Raw genomic sequence first — 23,330 nt, 5'->3', positions numbered from 1 at the left:
GTATTTTTAGTCAATATGATATTATTGTGTGGTTGTGACGGTGAAGAAGGCTCCATCAGGACTCGGAAAAACGGAAGTCTTTATTTGGGTGATCTTGTGCCCATAAAAAAAACGAATCAACGTACAATCAATGAGAGTGACAATGTGGCCTTGTTAGTGATGCATTTGAAAGAATGTTTTTGTAGCGCGAGGCTAAATAACGAAACAGGAAGGAATCGACGGAGACGAAGCACTGTCCTCTCTGTCTATTCCTGTCTCTTTCCGCATTTCGTCTCGCGCTAGAAAGCATTCTTTCACGTACAGTCGATTCAAGCTCTACACTGATAGCGGCGAGAACAGCGTCAGCCGTCAAGAAATCTGACCTTGAGCGAACGCGTAGTAATTTATAGATCTGTCATCGAACCCTCGAACGTTGTCGCTGGTGCTCGCTCAAGATCTCGAATACACTTGGCTATTCGCGTTCCACTTGTAACCTTAACCGAAATATCTACGGCCTGCAGGAAAGCTTTGGTAAGCCTTAGGCCGAGTTATTGAAAACGCAAGATGCATTTCTTGAGTGAATCTCAGTGAGCTCACCTTTTTTTTTTACTGACCTAAGGTCCTATCTGCCCAGCTTCAGCAGTACTATCAGCTTTTCCTGAAATAACGTTTTGATAGATATGTGGATTTTATCATCCCAAAACCACCATATGATTATGAGAGACGCCGTAATAGAGGGCTCCGGAAATTTAGATCACCCGGGGTTCTATAACGTGCACCCTAAACACGGGCCTCAAGCATTCTCGCTTCGATCGTAAATGCCGCTGCCGTGGTAGGGATTGGATCCCGCAACCTGCGGGTCAGCAACCGAGTACCTTAGCCACTATAACACTGTGGCGGGTCCTCTTCACCTTGAGGACGACGACGAAGTGTATTTCTGCCAAACGCTGCCTATTTTGTTTGGTGTTTTTTGTGTGAATTTACGATTTATCCGAGGATCATCGCTCTCCTGCGGGCAGCGATGGATCCAGACCCCACCGTACGCAATCCGGACTTGGCGTCATCTTCGACGTCAACCTCGAGGAAGCCCAACAACTGGGAGGACGACAGCACCAGTGACAGCACTGAACTGTACATGGTGAGTAGTGAAGACAGTGATGATGATTTCATCCCTGCAGTGAAGCGTGAAGCTAAAAGGAGAATGGTCGGCGCGTCTTCGCCAGCTAGCGTCTCTACCGTGAAGGCGGCGGGCAGTTCTGAACGCCATACCATACTTTTTGTTCCTGTCGACTTTTCGATCAACCTGAAGAACATGAACAAGCAAGTGATATCAGCGCGTCTCGAAGCTATCGCGCCTAATAAGATAAAGGATATTAGAGTCAACCCACGGAAGAATATCTTGGCCATAGACGTTGAGCACCCGGCTGCGCTACATACCGTGCGAACTGTCACGGAGCTTGGAGGCATCTATATCAGTACTTACATTCTGCAGGATAGTGACACGACGACAGTCGTCATTTATGACGTTGACGTTTCCATACCGAACGCAGACCTTCCTGTTCTGATAAAGCCAGCTACTGGGGCAACAGACATATTGCAAATATGCCGGCTTGGCAAATCCCGTTGCATCAAGGTGACCTTCAGAGGTAATTGCATCCCATTACATGTAAAGGTTGGTCATTTTCGTCACGTTGTCCGACCATACATCGCAGGAACACTACAGTGCCACAACTGTCAAAAACTGGGTCATGTTAGTGCTGTGTGCAACAACAAGCAAGCATGCCCACGTTGTGCTGGACCCCACAATGCAGAGGCTTGCCAAGCAACTCTCCTAAAATGCAGCAACTGCAACGGGAACCATGAGACCTCGCCCAAACACTGCCCTGTACGGAAGAAAGAGAGGAGCATTCTGACACAAATGGCTAAAGACGGATCTTCACGAAAGGAAGCGGTAACGGTTGTTCAACGACGGCGTTTCCGTCGACGGCGGTGCTCGAAGAAAAGAAAAAGCAGTCCTGTGCTGAAGGTGCCTTCCCTTACGCCGCCACCGCCACCACCATCGCCGCCACGACCACAGAGACCTCCCCCGCCCCCGCCACCTGGTTGGGTACGTCCAGAGGTGCCGGGAGACACTGTGGCGCAGCTCGCGCGAGCCCGAAAAAAAAAAGGGATATCCAGAGACCATTGCAGCGGGTTGCAATGCGTGGCTATCATGGTGGAACGATGGCAACGTATCGCTCTCTCACTTTGTGATGTATCCGGACGATACGCTATGGAGAACTCCGCACAAAAACAACAACATACGCATTGGAAAGATGGTGGCGGACACTACGGTGTTTCCTTTAATCAAGGCGCTCACGACGACATAATCATCCTCGGTGAGTACCCCATTATTTAGCTTGTGTACATTATTATCAAAATTCGCGCTTCTCTAAGCGCCGAATATAGTCTCGCTCATATAAGCAAGTGTTTGGGGAATTTGTTGCATTTCGTGTGTGACTATTTGCGCATATACTTGTTTTCTGTGTTAATGGTAGCGCTAACCATTCCCGAATTGAGCTCCTGTAATGCTTCCTCCCGAACAATATTTATCATGTGTGCGTACGTGCGCACACAAACACAAAGGTCGCGCGTACGTAGCGTGTGTGTATATATGTATGTTTGCACGTAGATACATCATGTCCGTCCATTCGTAGCGTGAGTAGTGTGCGTGCATATATTTGCTTAGAATATCAACAACTGCCGACACGAACAAGCAAATGTTAGGAAGCACACGACCTTAGTCATTAGAAACCTAATAACATGGATTGGCGAACGGAAAGAGAGGAGCGCTCCTATTACAATCGAAGCTACGGTTTGCCTTACCTCCTTTCCGTAATTATCTGAACGACATGCGTATTCAGTTCACTACTCCTGCTGAAGTAATTTCGATAATTATTGTCCTTAAAACTACTAGTGCTGGTCTTGATAATATTAAAGTTTACCATAGTAAAATTATTGCATGATCCGTTGCTCATGATCCATCATCAATCTCATTTCAAAAGTGCTGTTCTTCCCCGCGAATTTAAACGCAGTTGTGTCAAATCTGTTTTTTAAAGATAATAATGCAGTGTTAAAGAATAAGAGACCAATTTGCGTTATCCCGTTTTTAATAAAATTATAAAAAATAATAGAAAAGTCGATGAGGAGGAGGAATACACTATAATTGAAACCAGCAGTTTGATCGGCTGGGCCTCCCACATGCGAACGAAAAGGTCTTGCTTCTTCGCAACCTCGCTGGCTTAAGAACAGTGGTACAACTCTTCTGACACTTGTCAATTACCTTTTCAAAGGCGATTGAGCAAGGTGATTTTCATAGGCCTACTTACGGCCTTCGACACTATTAGTCACCCCATTCTCTTAGCAAACTCGAATGTGTTCATTGATTTCAAGTACTTCGTACTCGACTATGATGAGATGGCAGTGAGCCGTCCTTATGGAGTTTATGAAAAGTTACTCACGATTTAGAGTACGACGTACTCCATTATGGGAGAGCTTAAAACCGTCCCTGAGACATCTGTTTTGGCACGCGAACAGAAACAGAGTGATAAAAGACACCGACTCTACGCAGAGAAGCCCCTTATCTAAATGCGGTCTTTAAAGGTGCTCTAGTGCAAAGCTGACTTGATTCCGCTGTTTTACAATCAGTAATGTTCTCTTAGACCACAAAATTGCTGTTAGTAAGCCGTTCTTCATATGAGAAACATACTTTTTATTGAGCTGACTTGTATTTACGGAGATTTTTTGGGTTTACGTCCCAAAACCATTATATGATTATAAGAGACGCCGTAGTAGAGGGCACCGGCAATTTCGATCACCTTGGATACTTTGACGGGCCCCCAAATCTGAGTACTCGGGCCTACAACGATTCCGCCTCCATCAGAAATGCAGACGCCGCAGCCGCGACTTGATACCGCTTCCTGCGGGTCAGCAGGCGAGTACCTTAGCCACTAGACCACCGTGGCGAGGCGACTTGACTTTACATTTGTTGTCTGTGTATAAACTTATGCCAATCTTCTTTGATGTAGCAATTGAGATGTTGCGTTAGTGTACAACTTTTTACAGGTGCACTCTCGAATCAGTGAGCTGCAGGCATGGAGGAAGAAAAAGAAAGGAGGGAGCAATGCGTCACACGAATGAACTCAAGTAGCCAAGTTTAGCCCGCCGTGTCGGTCCAACACGTGACGAAAACGTCAGTGCGTGTGGGTTTATTACCCTCGGTAGTGGCCCACTTTTGAGCCTCCTTCGTCAGCTGGCCGGTCTGCGCCGAACAACCGCATTTTCACACCTCGGCCAGAGGGCGCTGCTCCGCGTGCGTTTCGCCATCTTTCTATCAGTTGGTCGGTAACACGCCTTCTGCCTGCGCTCTCTCAGCGCGTTGACACGCTCTGCACCCGCTCTTCTCTGATCATCCTGTACGTGCAGCGTCACCTGTGACTCTCTATGAATGTTTAAAAGGGGTATAAAAACGTTTTCACGGTGTGATTACCACCAGAAACGCGAGGGATTCATCGACAACGTTAGCGGGACCAACCAATTAAGTCTTCTTATACGATGCCATTGAACTTGTCATATATGTGCGTGGCGATGGTGAACAGCCGCCTTTCTTTCACATTAAAAGAGAGGTGACGGGGCGAATTCTATATTTATTTTACCGGTAAAACGCAAATTTGCTGCGGCAGTCGTGTTTTGTCGGAAAATCACCCCCACGCGTTCGCGTGCATATGTATATAGCGTTCGTATTGAGCATGTTTGGAATGAGCATGTTTTTGGTTACAGCAAGAATTACCCCTGATAACCACGTCTAATTTTGGGACACAATCGATAATTTTACAGCTGCCTTGGTTCTTTTTTCAACTCGTTTTCATAGCTGCAGATGTACATCACCCGCGGTAAAGGCTCATGCAATGATCTATTATTTTACATGCCAAAACCATATTATCATTAAGAGGCCGTGGTGTGAGACTCCAGGGTAATTTCGGCCAGCTTATGTTTTTTTTGTTTATAACGCGCACATAAATCTATTTGAAATGTAAGGCGGGACGATGACAACGGACAAAGGGTGCACACACACCAAGCGCCGATTCTGTTTAGTATTGAGCGTCATCCCACCACACACTTGAAATATGCAATCCCAAAACGCCCTGTCTGCCATTCTTACACCTAAATAAAAGCACATGCAGTGTTACCACCTTTCGCTTCCATGAAAATTTAGCTGGTGTAACCGAAATCATGACTTCAATCTTAGCATCGCGACACCTCAGCCATTTAACTTACCGGTGGGTGTTGCTCGCAAGACCTGTACGTACAAACGCTAAGCTCGAACACGCAGCAGCATAAATATGTTTACACTGAGCGGTGAAAAGTCTTCAGCCATCAGCCGAACAAAACACTTGCAGGGCTCACAGTAAAGTGTTTTTACAGTGGTGTATTAAGCTTGCAAGCTCCGCCGCTTTTCCATTTGAGATGTTTGTCTTGAAAAACCAGTGCACAATCTCGAAATGTAGAGCAGTTGTCTTTTTGCTGCAGCTTCAGCTTACAAACGCACTTTCTTTCCGTATGAGCTCGGTCATCACGTTTCCCTAAATGCCCTGTCTGCCATTCTTCTTCGGTTGATAGTTGGTAACAGTGAGCACGACAAAAATGTCTTCAACAAGACCGCGGAAGTATCGACGAACTGCCACAATCCACTCTTGACGCCACTATTTCTCGCACCATTGGAAACGGCAGAACTTCACGGGCAGTTTCAAGCTCTTCGGCGTTTTTGAAGTTTTGTAGCAGCTCACAATACAGCAGAAGTGCTTGCCTGTTTTCCTGCATGATGAAGGAGCGGCGTTGATGCGTGCAAAATTGGAAATAAAAGCCCCAAAGAGTACGTTTTCCGTGCTCGCAATGGAAAACCAAGCAAGAGCGGCCTTTCCTAGCGATTGGAGCTTTGCCCTGTCTTCGCTAGGCCGGCGAACGGCGCTGCGCTAACTTGAGCCTGCCTTCCGAAGTTACGGCAAGTCTCGTTACTTGCGTTATTTCACAGCAAAACATCCCGTGTTGGGCCGACACGGCTGGCTTCGAAACGGGTCGGCTTGCCAGGGCTGGCTGCGTGACTTACTGCTTCTTTCTTACTTTTAATTTCCTCCATGACTGCAGTGGTTGACGGTATGTTCTCACTGTTGCCATGGTGCCTTGGGCATCGTATGCCATACCTGCACACATGGTACGCTTGGATGTAGTATGTGTTATAGGCGCCTCTCTCCGATAACAAGATACTCTCGTGTCAGGTCAATCTACGCATTAGAAGAATAGATTACCTGGTCATCACTTTGTCGTGTACGAGTGCACGAACAATCAGCCAAAGAGGAACGATTTGGGTGAAATCGTGTCTGCCTTACAGTACGCCACGGGATGAGTGCAGGTGTGATATGTTCGCGTGGCATCGCTTTCCATCGTCGTCTGAATTCGCGGAAGCAGTCAGTGTCGTCCGTAAATCGAAATAACCTCCGCGTGTTGCAAATTTTGCAAATGCCATTGCTGTAATATTACCTAACATAGTTATAACACATGCACATAATTCATGAATGAGCGGAAGCTTCTAGCTAACGTGAAGTTTCAGCTGCGGATGACAGCGTCCAGAGCCACGCGCTTCCCTGCTCTAGGTGTGTGTGCTTACGTCTGTACGTGAATCTCTGAAGGTATCGCACTTGCTGCTTTATATAGTAGGGACGACGAAGCACCAGCTTTCGCCGACTCAGAGTTCATTCTTGCCAACAATGCGCGCCGTTAAAATGCTCAGACAGCAACTCGTCGGTCAGTGGCAGTGATGCTATTGCACAAAGTAATTCATGCAAAGAAAAAATTGCCGGACACAGGCATTATCAGGGATCTCCCACCAACGGTTAACGTGCCGGCTCACGTACGCGCAACCCGAGAGGGTTATTTCGCCAAATTCGCTCCTTAATTGATATGTGGGATTTGGCATCCCAAAACCTTTTCAGACTGATAATTTTGTAGCACTCAATGTTGGAAACCTCAAAAGACCAGGAGTACGCAAATGAGTACCATCTTATTTTCAGGCGACCGCTCAATTTATCGGCTTCATGATTTTCTGCCTTTGTTATAAAGGGCAGGGAACCAAAAAATACAGTTTTGCAAAAGATTTTTTCATGGGTGCATTCCTGGGACAGAGGAATGTTGATACTATTTGGAGGAAGTGAACTCGAAAATTATCAAGCAGGTATTTAGTCAACAGCAGAATATCAAGCCAAGAGGAAACATCAGTTAAGAAGAAGGTACTCCTCGATCTGGTACTCCTCGAGCAAGGCTAGAAAAAGATAGCTTTTGAGTTGCAGTTTCCACGTGCCATCATAAGTGTGGGCGCAGTGCTTTATCTGCAACCAAAAATCATTCATTTACTTTCTGGCTTTCTGCGCGCGTTCAACGTAGGCCGCTGTGCAGGTGTTTTATTATCTCTATCTGGTCTGGGAATGGCTGCCAAGTGTTGCTCAGCAGAAATACCTGCACTGACAACGACGGTTTGCCTTATAATGTAGCGTTGGAACAAGCACGATGTGAATCACGAGAAAAGCTCGTGACTGGACCTGGATGTCCGCCATCCAGTGGTGAAGGCGTCTGACGCCGGAACACGTACCCCAAATAAAAATTAGACCCGCAGTATTTTTTTAGTCGGACCATGTCGCGTCTCCGGCGTCGACGGCGCCGTCCACACCTCCACGGCGCGTGTTCGCGCCTCGTGCCAGCTGTCGCACCCCTCATACTCTCCCACTTCGCAAGGCCGACGCAGGCAGCGTCTGTTAGTAAAGAAATGATTGCTCGCGCTGCACAAACGTTCACTTGCCACCCAGGTTATGCTGGCACTGGACCGTGCATTCGGAAATCAGTCTAGGGCGTCCTTACTGGACTTTCACTTGACTAGACGCTTTGCTTGACTCGAGTAGATGCGATGGAAGCAACAGTATCTTCCACCAGTAGTTGGGCACAACCAAACATCAGCGTCTCAGCACTCGCTGAAGGCAACGCTTCTCGTTGATTCGATAAATTGGAATAATGCGAAATAACAATAAAACGTTCACAAACCCTAGCCTATTCCGCAACATTCACGCGATACCCCAGCCACTCGACGACACATTTAGTAGACTTCCCTCCGAGGGAAGATGCGCGCGGCTTTTCATGGGTGAAGCTCCTTACGCCGTGGGTCGTACGTCCCGTGTTTGTAGCAGTAGCCACCTCTTACTTGGTCCTTAGAACGCCCGCTGGGTGGCGGTACTTATATATGATGAATATATCATGAAAAGATGCGAGATGGTGGTATTTGGAGTGCTCACTAGATCGACGGATGGACAGACAGACAGACAGACAGACAGACAGACAGACAGACAGACAGACAGACAGACAGACAGACAGACAGACAGACATGCAGGCAGGCAGGCAGGCAGACAGACAGACAGACAGACAGACAGACAGATGGATGGATGGATGGATGGATGGATGAACGGACGGACAGACAGACAGACAGACAGACAGACACAGACAGACAGACAGACAGGAGGACGGATGTGCGGATGGATGGATGGACAGACAGACATACGGACGGATGGATGGATGGACAGACAGACGGACTGATGGATGGATGGACAGATAGACAGACAGACAGACAGACAGACGGACGGATGGACGGACCGACGGACGGACGGACGGACGGACGGATGAATGGATGGATGGGCAGACGGATGGACGCATGGACACTTCACCAAACTCATCATCATTCACTCTGGTAATATGCTGTGATTTTTTTTATCATTACTAAGCATCGTATGCCTCCCCCATTGCGTTAAAAGTAGCTTGGCACTCGAACGGCACTTGAAGCGCCGTCGTTGCTTTGCGCAAAAGTAATCGGGCTGCTAATCACGAGGTCGAAGACCGACGACATGGTGCTACGCTGCGGTGGGAAGAGCAACCGTAAACAAAATTGAAACCGCAGTTAATGTATTACAACCCTTGAGTACAATAGAGCACTGGAACCACTTTCTTCAACCCAACACGGCGTGAAAATCATAGAAAAAAATTGCGCTATTATTATTTTTTTGCGCTTTTTTCAGATTTCTTGAATAATTAGTATATAGATCATTTTATACAGACACGTCGCCAACTGTTTTTCTGCGCGTGTGGTTTTGCAATCTTTTGTACTTGCGTTGTTTTTATGCAAAGGCTGTCTCGCACTGGTGCACCTACGGTCGCTTGAAAAGATGGCATAATACCTAAGTTACACTACTTCGCACGAAATCTCCATGAAGCAGTCATTTCGAAGTATGTTGTAGGGATTCATATTCACGGGACGGCTTTAAGCTCTCCCATAGTAGAGTACCCTGTACTCTAAATCGTTACCCCCTATTTAACCCCCCCCCCCTCCTGTTCCTACGAGACACCACTGTAGGGTGCGCCTCGTATTCACATCTACGGGACGGCTTTAAGCTCTCCCGTAGTAGAGTACGAAGTGCTCTAAATTATTAACCAATTTTTTTAAACATTCCCACGGGACGGCTCCATGCTCTCCTATAGCAGAGTACTTAGTATTCTAAATCGGTATTTCTAAGCACTCAAACACACATGTGTGTTTTTTGGCAATAATATTCTCTTAAACACTGCGGCTGCGTTGACTGATTTTCATCCAGTCGTTTAACAAGGACGGCTTCTTGCTTTACCATAGTAGAGTAATACGTACCAAATGCTTTTATAAAACCCAGCGTAGGCTGTGTATGTTAAGTACAAAGAGTAACACCTTACTGGCATTTGCAATACTTTCCTCTCTAGCACAACGTCTTATGCATTCTATACAGTTCGAAAGTTAACTAGAGGGCACTCTGGTGCAGCTATCGTTCAATAACCATGATAATGATGGGAAGTAAATAAATTTGCGTAGTCTTCGCATAGAGAAATTTACTTTCGTAAAGAGTGCCCTTTCGATCTTTTCCACGGCCGAGCAAGGAAAGCTCGGACACACTATCAGATGGCGTACAATGCCCGGCTTCAGCCTCTCTTTTGCCAAGGAAGGTAAGCACGTTAAACAGTTATTACCAGCACTGATGTGCGAAGATTATTTATTTATTTATTTCGACATACTGCCAATCCCATCAGGGATTTTAGCAGGAAGGGCGTGAACATAAAAATTCGAATAGGTACACAATAAAGACATACATCGCGATAAAGTACAGAATGAAACTAACAGAATCGGATCATTTAACAATTTCAGATCAAAGAAGGCATAAAACATTAGTGTAAAGAGAAGTTGTCAGAAGAAAATAAATGCAGCGACTTGGTTGACACATTGGTTGACATATTGGCATATGCATCAAGAAACACAACAAGAAATCACAGCAATAAGAAACTACCCTACAATATGGCAAAGTATTTCAAGGAAGGGCAAATTTATACACACTGAAAAACAGAAACATGTTCAAGAATCAACAGGGCGATTTCTCTTCACCTGGATTCAGTACTAAAAATTGCTTAAAGAAAAAAAAAATGATGACATGATACTTCGCTCGTACATTGTTCACACGAACATCCATATTAAAATCAACCAGGTGATTCCGTTTGCATAATACAAAGTTCATTTTCGACAAGGGTTAGAAATTTTGCTAATTCGGTAGTGCTGGAGATACTCGGATCCAGTTTATTCCATTCATTAGTGGCTAACGGAAAGAATGAGTACCTAAAGCAGTTTGTGTTGAAGGAGTATTCGTTAAGTCTCATTGGGTGTTTCTGGCGTGTTTTTCTAGTTTGATCAAACGTAAGATAGGCGGATACATCAATGTTTAAATGACCATGTATTAATTCATGTATGAATTTTGCACGTGCTAACCTTGTTCTATTCATTAGAGTAAGTAATCCAGCTTTTTTCATTAGTTCGGTCGGAGAATCTGTACGTCTGTACTTGTTGTAGATGAACCTCAAAGCTTTCCTTTGTATTCCTTCCAGTTTCGTGATTTGCTGTTTTGTGAATGGTGACCAAATAATATTACCGTATTCCAGTAATGATCGCACAAGGGAAGTGTATGCAAGCAGTTTTAGAGAAGGCGGGGCCTGGCGAAGCCGGTATCTGAGTGTAAACAAGCGGCGTAGTGCAGCTGAAGTAACGTAACTTATGTGTGCATCCCATCTTAGATCTTCAGTTATAATAATTCCAAGATATTTATGCTGACTTACTCTAGTTATGGGAATGTCATTAATGGTGTAAAGAAAATTTGACCTAGTTTTTTTTCGACTTACTGATAAAATTGTACACTTGTTTGCATTAAGTGACATCTGCCATTTACGGCACCAGCAGGAAACATCTTGTAAAGCACTATTTAAAGCTACATGGTCCTCCGTTGAGTTTATTTCTCGATATAGCACGCAGTCATCCGCGAATAATTTGATTTTTTCCTTAATATTTGTAGGCAAATCATTAATAAAGAGAAGAAACAAAATTGGCGCCAGCACACAGCCCTGCGGAACTCCAGATGTGACGGTGGTGGTAGCAGAGGTTTCATTGTTAAATTCCACATACTGTGTACGATCAGTAAGATAATTTTTGATCCAGTTAAGAACAGTAGAATTTCCTAAGGTGGCCTCAAGTTTTTGAAGTAGTTTCTTGTGCGATACCTTGTCGAATGCTTTGGCAAAATCGAGGAAGATTAGATCAGTTTGTTTTTGGTTGTCAATACTCTGGGATACCTCATGTGTTAATTCCACTAATTGAGTTATGGTTGAAAGACCTCGGCGGAAGCCATGCTGATAGGGAGATAATATACGTTTTTCTTCTAGGAAAACAGTTATTTGTTTAAGAATTATGTGCTCCAAGATTTTACAGATTGTACATGTCAGGGACATAGGTCTAAAGTTAGATATATCATTTCCGCATCCTCCTTTATGCACAGGAACAACTTTGGCCTTTTTCCACTCCACAGGTAAAGAGCACGTTGATAGTGATTTGTTAAACATGACGCACAAATATTTAGCTAGCACCTCTGCATATCTTACAAGAAAGATGTTAGGAATGTTGTCAGGCCCTGCTACTTTTTTTGTGTCCAAGTTTAACAAGAGATTTATGACACCGGCCTCATTGACAATAATCGGTTCCAGGGTACCTTCCGCACTAGTGTCGATGTCTGGAATGTTTCCGTCATCGACAGTGAATACAGACTTGAAATAGTTGTTCATTTTGTCTGCAGTGATCGGGTTATCTTTTCCCGGGGGTGTGTTGCTTTTGTTGTTTTTTGCAGGCTTTAGGTAGCTCCAAAACTTGCTGGGTGAATTTTTTAGAAAGTTTGGCAACGTTTTAGTGAAATAGTTGCTCTTCGCTGTTTTGATTTTTGTTTTTAAGTCACTCACAGCAGCAGTCAAATTATCTACTGTTACTGCTCCGGGTTTTCGGTTCATTCTCTTTCGTATTCGCTTTACTTTGCGTTTCGCATGTATTACCTCACGTGTTATCCACGGGTTGTGTTTCTTAATTTTTTTCACTCTAAGAGGTACAAAGGTATTAATACAGTGGTGCATAATTTCTTTTAACTGAGACCATAATATTTCAATGGTCGTGGAACTATCATTCGACAATTCTTCGAAGGACGGAAACTTTATAATTAGATAATTTAGTATGCTAGTGTCGTCGGCATATTTAAAATCCGGGTAAGTAATTTTTATGTTCGTTGGTTCTATTTTATCACGAAAGGGGACAGTGCACAAAGTGAGCTTGTGATCAGATATGCCGTCCATAACTTCAATCTTTGTTTCATCGGCTGGGAAGTGGTTACTCAAGAATATAAGGTCAAGAATATTTGAAGCTTCTCCCTGGACACGTGTTGGTTGGTTGACTACTTGGTGAAGATTAAATCGCAGCATTGTGTCGATAAGGACATCTGAGCATGCGGAATGAAATTTTATGGATTGCCAGTCGATATCAGGAAGGTTAAAATCACCCAACAAGATGAATCTTGCGCTTTGTATGTTTTGTTCAATGTAGTTGTAGAGCGATTGCATGCTATCTTCGCCAGAAGTAGGACTGCGATAGCAGCAGCCCACAATTGTTGTGTGGAGACCAAATTTTAGTTTCAAAAAGACAGCTTCTACACCTTCAACCTCTGGCAGCACAGTGTATTGAATTTCGCGTTTTATCATTAACGCTACTCCACCGCCTCGTGTCGGTCTGTCCTTCCGTATTATATTGTAATTTGGGGGCGTTAGTTCACTATCTAAAATGTCATTATTTAACCAGGTTTCGGTTAAAGCAACAAAGTCTGGCTCAAGGTCGAGAAGTAGGCATTCAAGAGATTCTAATTTGTTTAAGACACTTCGGCAATTCACATTTATAAACCTCAACTGGGGCGGTTTCGAGTGCGAGACTCCGGCCCGTTGCTTGGCAGGTTTTTTTTTCCAGTTGAGGGATTTTTTGCCTCGCCAATCATCACTTTATCGTTTACGGTGTCATCCCAGCGATAAAGAATACGGTCTATACTAATTTTGTCGTAGACAAGATGTACCTTTTGCCCGGATTTCTTATTTGGTTTCGCCGAGTCCCACAATTTTTTCCTTGTATTACGCACACGCTGGGAAAAGTCTTCACTAATTGATATGTCGGTATCCTTTAGTTTATGACAGTTTTTCAAAATCTTTGTTTTGTCTCGATCATCAAGGAGTTTAAAAATTATTGGTCTAGTTTTGTTCGCGCTTGGTTTACCGAGCCGATGTATCCTTTCGATTGAAACAGGTTCAATTTTCAGAACACCTTTCGCAACTGTATTGTTTATTACTTGCTCTAGTGATTCCTTGTCTTCTTTTTCATCCTCAGGGATGCCATACACTATCAAGTTACTTCTTCTTGACCGGTTTTCTAATTCATCCAGCTTTAATTCTAGGCCTGATACTACTTTTTCTAAGGCGGAAACTTTTGTGGTGCAGTCCAGTATTTTTTCATCTAAGGCAGCCAGTTTTTCTAATTTGGACTCAATAGCGGTTAGTCGTTCTTCTTTAATTTGTTTAATATCACCAGCAATTTGCGTTAGTTGTTGAGAAATTTGTTTTAAGTCGGGCCCGGGGTTTGTCTCGACGTCACCTGCTAGTAATAACAGGTCCCTCAAATAGCAGGACAAGTTACACAAGGGATCACAAAGCAACCGTGGGCACGGCAGCACAATCAAGAAGAGGCAGTCAGAACGCATGCATTCGCCGTAGCGTTTTCTCACCTGTACGACATACAAGAAGGGATTAGCGCTCTGCATGCTTCGGGTGCCGCCGTGCCCATTGATCACCGTCGCTTGGGGGGCCGTATTTATATCCAGGGTTGTCGACGTTGAGTGAGGCACCGAGGGGGCGCTGAAGATGGCGTCGGCGCAGTACGTCGCTGAACCCAACGGGTCCAACTTGAAGGGCTGGCCATCCATACCAACCGGCGCGTGATGCACGTGGCGGGCTTTATCACGGCCTGGATTTGCTGTCCACGCTGTCGTCGGTTTGCCCGCTTCTTCATGCCCCGCCGGTATCAGCAGCAGGAAAGTGCCGATCTGTACGACATACAAGAAGGGATTAGCGCTCTGCATGCTTCGGGTGCCGCCGTGCCCATTGATCACCGTCGCTTGGGGGGCCGTATTTATATCCAGGGTTGTCAGCTATTATATGGCAATAATAGCTGACAACAAGGATAATCTGCAGGTATTGATAGACATTTCCGGTAATGATGCAGATATAGGTTAAATTTGAAGTTCAGTATAAAGAAAAATTAGCATTCATGACCTTTAACTATGACGAAGGCAGTGAACATAAGATACAAGAAGTCAGGTCAGAGATAGGGGAAAAATACAAAAATTTGAGCGTATAGATAAACATTGAGGCTGAGTACCTGTGGGAGCACGAAAACTAAGTAATTACTAAGGGCAACACGAATGCAGCTTTTCATAGACGAATGCATCGTTGTGAGAGGGATTTTAAAAAGGGTCATGGTCCCAGGTTAGAAGTTCGGCAATAGGTGGATAGCAAAATCATGACTCACGCAAAAGACTGTGGGTTATGACGCCCGTCTCCATCGACTTCCATTTTCTAGTTTGAGATGCCCTGCCGCTGGACGGGCATTTCGCCACTGCTGTCGCTTTCTGCGCGTTCATCCTAGCACACCCGGAGGCCTTTTCTAACAAATTGTTGCAAAATACGTTGGAATGCTATGCAGCCTTAATGAATAACAAAAGCAGTCACTACGAGATTGTTATGGTACGAGCCTTCATTTATTCAAGCAAGGAGAACGCACGTCCACACAATGTGCATAATATTTAACAGCAAATTATTTTTCGCGCATGTTTTCTCGCACACGTAGGCTTCTTTATTCATCACAGCGTCATGAAACATTCGTCTATTTGTTTTGATGCTGCTCACAGGTACGTAGAAAACATTTTAGTTTTGAGCTGCAAATGTATCATCTCGAGTTAAAAATACTGAATCGGAACAGTATGAACAGTTCCTTATTTTAAAAATCACTGAATGTGCTCGCAGTTTTGTGGTTTCTTTTACGTCTTACCTTGCTTTTCGTGCCGTTCGCTCACACACACCAACAGTGTTTTTCAATGCCGGCTCAACATACACTTCTAAAACATAGCCTTCAATGTTATGAGTCGGAGTACAACACAGCCTATCTCCACTTCACGCTTGCTAGCCTAAAATAATAGAGACGTCACACCCTGCAACCCATTCCTTCGAAAGAGACTTCAATCGCTTTACGTCTTCCGATACCTTTAAGTGAGAAGTCTTTTTGTGCCACGGGCCTTCTACACACTAAACTGTTTCCATAATTTGACAGACAGTAGGAGATGCAGAGTATGCTATGAAAATATACGGTATCGGTGTACTTGATCGGACATAGTATGGGTACTTATGTTATGAACATACATTTACATTTGGAAGCATGTGTTTACGTGTTTGAGTGATTTTGAGGTGGTCACCATTTGTGACAAAAATAATAAGTCGACTGGCAATAATGATTTGGCAAAACATCACTGCATGTTTCAAAGCATATCAAATTGATCTAAACCCACCTCCCACCGTACCTAGTGTTCGCCCATTTCCACTTCTCGCTTCGTTCTCAAAAAATTGCAAAATATCGTCTATCTATTCGCAAAAGGTTTCAAGAACACACTTGCTGACAAACGGAAACAAACGCGCGGTAGGAACTCATGTGTTTTCGCCCCGACTACACCGCGTCGCAGGCATATTGAAGCGGGAAGGAATTGGCCTCAAGCCGGAAGTGCAGTAGCAGATGACGCGCCGTTTTGCTCTCCAGCTATGCGGTCTTGGGCATGAAACCAGAGGGTCAAGCAAGATTGGAAATTGAACAACGTGGCTTAGGTAGACTTCCTTTGGGAGCTCACAGGAATACCGCAAGTCAAGGGGTACAGGTTGACATAGGGTGGACATCGTTCGAGGGCAGGGAAATTAGCAGCAAGAGAGAGCTTGAGGAGCGATTGAGAAAAATGGGAGAAGAGTGGTTAGGCTAGGATTGTTTTCAGCTATTTGTACTAAAGGACGTTGGTACTAAATGGAGGAAGGAAACTCGAAAATTTTCAAGGAAATATTTTGACAACAGCAGAATACCAAGCCAACAGGAAACATCGGTTAAGAAGAAGGTGAAGGAAACACAGTGGGACATGTAAAAAAATGGAATGCTTACGAAATTATCGCTAGAGATCTACCAAACTTTCAAGCACGAAATTACAAAGTAAAATATCTATGATAAATCTAGGGGTAGTTCTCTGCTGTTCGAGGCCAGAATTGCAGTAAGAACCAAGACGTACCGAGCCAAACGCGAAGGCGTAGACACGTTGTGTAGTGCGTGTGGAGAGAAGTAGGAAATGGCTGAACATTTGATAAGGTTCTGTGAATATCTTCACCCTATAGTCAAAGAGAATGGATATAGTCCAAGCTTCGGGGTTTAGGGACAGTGGAAGCATTTCCGATGGAGGCGGAAATGTTGTAGGCCCGTGTGCTCAGATTTGGGTGCACGTTAAAGAACCCCAGGTGGTCGAAATTTCCGGAGCCCTCCACTATGGCGTCTCTCATAATCATATGGTGGTTTTGGGACGTTAAAGCCCACATATCAATCAATTTGTCCGCTCTCTGCACAGCCTGTGGATGTGAGGCACGATTTCGTCGTGTTATATTACAGGGGTGTATATACCTAAAGCACGTGCAATCGGGAAGCCTTAGAAGGTTTTATCATAAAAGCGAAAGGTAACAGCTGTGCAAGTGTTGCCTAATATCACCTTGTGGGTATACACGTCTTTTTTATTTATTTGGTGCGTTAGCACTGGACGTGTTGGTGCTCGTTTGCGCAGTTCTGTTCGGATCGCCTACTTAAGTGATACGATGTGGTTCATGAAACAGTTGGCAGTCTGTTCTAGATCTGTTCTTTCGTCTTTGTGGTGTCCCTTTCAAGATTTTCGCAATTATTTTTATGCATAGATTAAACTAAAAAGCTCCCCAAGACATTCTGATAAAATTAGAAAACGCTCTTTAATTATATATTGCCTTTCTCATAAGTTTGACATGGAACGACAGAAGGCTAAAATAATTAAAATGGCCTCGCCTTAGTTATTTCTTCTTTCGCAGCTATTTCAATGCAGTCGGTGCACAGTAAATAAGTTTACCTCAATTCATTCAGTAGACCAAGGACATAAAAACCAAAAAAATCGATCTTATTTTTTCTCTCTAAGTACATCTTAACCAACACAAGCTTTGATATTATTGTGATTACAATGCTTTGGACATACTGTGCACATATTCATTGTCTTCGTGATGTTCTGAATACAGTTATGAATGTAAAAGAAAAAGTCCAGAAGATCTGTAATTCTACCCAAAAGACGACTCGAATGCGGAAGCCTTACTGCTGCATGATGCATTAAAGACCAAGCGTCACGCCACAGACTGACGAGCCCTTTGGCAAGTAGCGTTCCATTTCGTGCTTGTTCATCCTCGTTTGGCGTTGCATACCTCTTCGTTCTACATCAGAAGCCACTAGGAGCCCGGCTGAGCGTCTTCTGCCGCGTGCCCTTCACGGTTTGCGCCCGTCTCATACTGCGCGTAATTGAGATGCGAATTCTGGGGTGTCGCTATTATTTCAAATGAAAGCCTGCGCGCGCTTCTTGGAGTGGTCACGTCGGCCGTGTAAGCGGCATAGATGATGCTAAATGGAAAATAATAGCAATACGCCAACTTCAAACACTTCGGCTGCCGAGCACAAATAGCCAACAGCAGCGGAAACCAGCAGATATTGTTGCACGTATACAGTGGTCAATTCTGATATCCAGAATGGCAGTGTGTCATGCTCGGAACTGCACGAATGACATTTGCAGACTGCAGTCGTAAATGAGCCCCGAGTGAGCATACGTGGTGCTAGCGACGTACCTTCCTGTCATTTTTTATTTTTGTATATCTTGGCGGATGCAACTACTTTGGCCGTCTAAAGCACTCTCAGTGGTTTATTGCGAACACAAAAAAAGAAACAAAATGAACCGTTCCCGGTGTGATATAATGCCATCAACCGAGGCAAGATATATACTCAGTTGTGACCAAGGATGGTCAGATGTAGCCCGTTCCAACCTTTTGATATCTCTCATGCAGTTTGACGCGAGACACACCGTCGTCCTATACATGAGAGTTGACCACTGTACAATGCGCAAAACCTCTTCGAGGCCTTTGTAGCGCCACTAGTGACTTAAAAAAAGGTTCCACAGAGAGCATCCACTGCGAGGAAGGCGACCTAATTGGTCATTTACTGATCGCAACCTAATTGTTTGCCCCGGTGGCGCTTCTCTGTGGCTCACCTGAAGGTCGCGGATTCATCCGCGGATGTCGCATTTGGGCGGAGGCAAAATGGTAGAGGCCCACGTACTGTTTGCCTCTGCCATGTGGGCCTCTACCATTACACGGCCGTTCTAGACTGCACCTGCGCGCTTGCTTCCAAGGAAAGAACCGCGCGCAGGTGCAGTCTAGCCCGGCCATGACTGTGCGCTGTCAGTGTGCGTAAAGAACACACGATGGTTGATATTCCCGGATCCTTCCATTACGGCATCTCTTATAACCGTGTCGTTGTCGTGGGACCTAAAACACCAGATATTATTACTATGAATCAAGTGACGGTCGTTCCTTCCAGCATTTTGTTTGCTTCTGTGTCAATCTACTCCCTCTTCCCGTTTCACTCGCCTTTTTTTATGTTTACAGATACTGGCAATATTAGCACGAATCTTCACGACTTCTAACATGAAAACATTTTTGAGAGGGCCCATTGAAAAATCCCACAGATAATAAGATACCCTGCAAAGGTGAAAAAAAGCAGCTTGGCGTATCCAGACGTTTCCAAAGAAGGATCTCAAACACTCTTCCTCGACAATGGCTAGTTCCAGTGTAAGCAGGAGTGCACCAGCTTCGGCGTATCGGTATGATGCCGGCGCAGTAAACACAATGTAGGTTCCATGAATTATGCAGGTGTGTAACATGGGCGGCTGTTACAATGTTAAAGACGGCATCAGGGATAGCAAAGCCACATCTCGTTTTAAAAATAGATGAGAGCATTAAGATAGGCGCTTCCGTTTTGAAGGCGTAAATAAAGCCCCAGATCACGATGGAATAACTTGGCACGAAGATGGCGCGAGCACGTCGATTACTACGCCCGTACACAGTTATGTCGAGGGCAGGAAAAGTTAAGTAGATGCTTTGTAAGCAGCTGTAAGCCTAGATTTCTTAGAATCTGGCGTTCTGCATCCAGAAACAAGCATATTTACCGCATGCAGGAGTCTATGCAATACCATCCACTGTCACACGTACAAAAAAGCTACCTAGATCTGTTATATTTTCAGACTCTTTATTTGTCTTAAGGGCTATAAAGTCATTTAGCAATCATTAGAATTCCCTGCTGAACTATAGCTTTGCTCTGTTTTGTGCACATTGTGTGTCCTAAAGCTGTACATTTTCATGTGCTGGGTGATTGGACAAAAAAAGCATTGAAGAAAAGATACTTGAAAATAAAATTGCAACTTGAAACGCTACGAATTTCACAATCTTTTTGGTGGAAGTTCCTGCTTTAATCTGGAGCCTTACTCGTGCAACAAACTGAAAGACCATTGACAGTAAATGAGGACTACTGAAACGACTAACAGGCTTCGCCTTTTTAAGCACCATATGAGAAGATGAGCACCACTAAAGAAAATGCGACGTATATATTGACGCATTTTTCTGTCGACTTAGAATAGGACACGCCTATAAAACACACTTCCGCCCATCTCTTCACTGGTGATAATACCACCGTTTGTGGTGATTGTGGTGAACCCCTGTCTGTTCTGCACATCATGGTGGAGTGCGGTGAAATAACAGCCCATTAGTAAAAGCACTGTTCTAAGGAGAAGACTCCGCTTTTAACATTCGATCAGTTGCTGCGTTTTAGAACGATGCGCACTTTTTGCATGAAGTACTTAGGCGACAGGGCAAGGAAAAATGTCGAAAAAAAAAACAAGTTTGTTTTTTACTTTTTGCTTAATTAGAAGTTTGCAGCCTTATCTGAACGGCTTTGTTTGTTCTAGAACGACTATTTTTTGTCTAAAACTCACATATTTCGAAACCTATGCGGCAGCCTGCTTTCCCCATTTGGTACGCTTCACCCGAGTGCCCCCGTGGACAGCTAAAAAAGCACCGAATTGAAGGTGACTAGTTTTTTGACAAGTTTAGTGGGAAATAGAATTGATCTGGCAACAAGTGCTTCATGTGCTGAGTCAATGTTCAGCCGCAGATAAAAGTACTTTGCGGGCGCTTTTTTTCTTTGCACTTGTTCGGACGCGTTGCGTGCGTTGTTCGCAGAGTTCCGAAAGTATCAAGGTTAAGCCATTAGAAGAAATATAGGCAGCTTAGAGGACATGCGAAAGGCTGTGGGCCACATATTTTTACTTGGCATCAACGAATACCAATCCATCCCACAGCTTTTACCCGAAGGACGCTGACACCTGGTGCAAATTCAACCAAGCCCAGTTCATTGGTGAACCATACGTTCACAAAGAACACCTACCGGCATCTGTTCTTGAGGCTGTTAAGCCAATTTATGAGCGACTTGCTAATCCCGAATTACTTGCAAAATGCCTCCAAGGGAAAACTCAAAACCCGAGTCGTTCAACAATGTCGTGTGGGAGCACGCTCTAGAACAACGCCAGGCCTGCATGGAAGGCGCCACACAGTGACAATGAGAGCTAGAAGAGCGGCCTTTGAGAAACTTTTCTAAACACTCATTGGGCGACCGGTGCAAGGAATCTTGCTGGGTATCCATGGCGGCGTTATTATTAATAATACTTTCTGGGTCGTAGTCCCGCATTCACTATGCTAGTTTTCGTCATTCTTCTGAGAAACGTTGTATCCGCTAACACTTACAAGGAATTTTGTGCCAATGGTTCCTGGAGAGGCTGACGGCGATTAGAAATTATGCCCAAAGTGGGTATGCACCACAGTTAATAGGGGCTCAAAAACAAGCTTTTATAAGGGATTGGAGCGTCGGACGACACCCTCGTTATGCTATTCGCAGTTTGATGCCTCGTTGTTCTTTTGCTGTTTGAAAGCGCTTTATTACTCATATTAATGCGATTCCTTTCCCGACATCAAGCCTACCTAAGGCAAATTCGCGATGAAGTCCTAAACACCACCATGGCTGAGTGGTAGAATACTGGGCTAGCAAGCAGCGGACCTTGCTTGCAGCCTAACTGAGTCCTTGGGACTAGGTGTTTTTTATTCCTAATTCGCGATAGTGGTTATGAACAACGGCGGCGGCAGCAGCGGAACACAACGGCGCCATGCGTGACCCGAGTTTTGATCTGATAAAAACTTTTTCTCTAAAAACTTGTTTCTCGGACACCTAAAACAGAAAATATGCAGTCTTCATAATGCGATCACCTTTAATGATGGCAATATAGCTCGTGTGAATGTGCTGAACTCGTTCCGAATTTCGCCAGATCGCCACACAGTGCAGGGCCTACGCGCACTTAGCCTGCGTCGACAGTACTTCGCTGACAGGACTGCGACAAAGGAGGCCCACCTGGCCAGACGCCCCAGCTCGGTAAGGAGAAGTGACATTTGTGTTGAGTTTATGGCTCTTGCCTATTAAAAATGCCCTTCAATTTGAAGGAAATCACATTCACCACTTTATACGCGACTATCTCAAAACAACCTTTTATTTGTGCTTATGTCCATGGATATACGGATTCCATGGATTACAAATGCGCTGCTGCGCTCAATAATAAAGAAAAATAATCTTCACAAAAAGGTGAAATTGCAGCCTTTCAACGCATCTTTGCGTGCTAGATTTAAAAATTATGGCAACATTCTTTCTAGCGTCCTCAAACGTGCAAAACGGGAATATTATGAACGGCGAATAATTGAAAACGGTACAAATACTCGGCGTAATTGGGAGCTAATTAAAGAATTTCTGAAGGTTAGGGAGTCCGATGCCAGCATTAAAAAAATAATTTACAAAGACAAGGAATACTCTACCGAAGCTGATATGTCAAATGTTTTTAGCGATCATTTTGCCGCGTGCCAAAATACGCTCTCACTTTGCGTTCCAGCCCATCTTCCACGTAGCCCTCAGTCCTTCTTCCTTCGCCCGGTTTCTTCTTCAAAAGTTTTTAACGTAATTTCTTCCCTCAAAGTTACGGGACCAGGCCTGGACTCCATCCGGCCCTCTAGAATAAAACTGGTTGCTGCAGACATATCATTAGTTTTTGCAGATATTGCTAACAAAATTTTCAGAACCGGTATATTTCCTGAGTTGTCGAAACGTGGTAAAATAATTCCTGTGTACAAAAAAGGCTCTCGTGATAACATTAACAACTATCGCCCCATTTGCATTTTGCCATTTTTTAGCAAAGTCATTGAAAAGCTTATCTACAGTCGTCTGATGCACTATCTAAACAAATTTAATCTTCTTTCCTCACACCAGTTTGGTTTTAGGAATGGTTATTCAACGGAACAAGCATTGCTCAAATTCACGGATAACAGTAAACAATTTATTGACGAAGGGTTCGTTGTAGGTGCCATATTCATTGATCTAACAAAGGCATTTGACACACTAGAACATTCTATGCTTCTGGATAAGCTCGAGTCTTTTGGTATTACTGGCCCAACTCTAAATCTTATTCGTAGCTACTTGTCTAACAGGCCACAAGTCGTATATCTTAATGGTCAATTTTCATCGACTAAGTTAATTAACTGCGGTGTTCCCCAAGGTTCTATATTAGGTCCGTTGTTAT

This window comes from Rhipicephalus microplus, chromosome X, assembly GCF_043290135.1.
Source record: "Rhipicephalus microplus isolate Deutch F79 chromosome X, USDA_Rmic, whole genome shotgun sequence".
NCBI lineage: Eukaryota > Metazoa > Arthropoda > Arachnida > Ixodida > Ixodidae > Rhipicephalus > Rhipicephalus microplus.
Note: the sequence above shows the minus strand (reverse complement) of the source record.